The following is a 1,126-nucleotide window of genomic DNA, read 5'->3' on the forward strand; positions in this document are numbered from 1 at the left end:
CCCACCTCCCACAAACACACAAACATCCCCACCCTCCCCCTCCCACAACACACAAACATCCACCACACACAACCACAAAACCCACACACACACACACTCTGAGGTTACAGGTTAAAACCGTGGCAAGGCAGTCAGGATCAACAACAAGAGGGGACTGGGACAAATCATGGACCCGAACCCCGTGGGCCCAGATTTTAGAGGTAAGCAGCTCGTCTCTCGGGCCAATATAACCATGTCAGTTGGTGCCGTCACCTGTTCTAGGGGGCAATGTCTACGGACTTTTTAAAATTATAATAAATATACATTATAACACGGATAAGTCGAACACAGTACTCTTCCTGCAGTCCCGTTTTCTCCCCAACTTTATCTTTGTCAGATAACCCTCGAACTACTGAGGCCCGTCCCGATGAATTTGAGCTATCCTTGCTATACTGTACACAATTTTTTGTCTGAGGACTTTTTATACAATGTTATTTATTCATTGGTGGACAATAGTTTGTATTTAGACAAAATTTCATCAGGGGACTTTCTTTCTTGAGTCTGTGTGAACAACTTTTCATCTATATAGACCACGAAAGTACGAGATGTTCGACTACACACTTGTTGGTGCAGTTGGCTTCTCTTATATATAAATACAACTGTTCATAGTCCATAACTTGGAAACAAAACTGTAGGCCAACTATATTTGTCATAAAAGGTGGTGCTTAGCTCACTTAATACTGACAATTTGGCACCTGGAAATTAAAAAAAACCCAGCACAACTGGTCCACATAGAGAAGCCACAAGGAAGGGCCAAAGTTAAAATATGATGGATCTATTATCTTATTTTAAATATTTTTACACCCCCATCGACACAAAATAGATCATTTAGGAGGCGGGCTTCCAACCCTGCCTATTAGGGTCAACCGGGGCTGAGAGGGGGTGGATACAACAACGTACCAGCAGAAAGACCTAGATAGTCTACTTGATTTTTTCAATTCTCCCTACCTCCAACATTCTGGGAATCGAACTCAGGAGTCTTCTGCGTTCAGCGGCAAAGTGCCAAACCGTGGCACCGTAGACCCCAGTGGCAAAAAAGCCAAGCTACTACAAGAATGTGAACAGTAACTTTTATCTTGTCCCCCCC

This window comes from Aplysia californica, unplaced genomic scaffold, assembly GCF_000002075.1.
Source record: "Aplysia californica isolate F4 #8 unplaced genomic scaffold, AplCal3.0 scaffold00071, whole genome shotgun sequence".
Lineage (NCBI taxonomy): Eukaryota > Metazoa > Mollusca > Gastropoda > Aplysiida > Aplysiidae > Aplysia > Aplysia californica.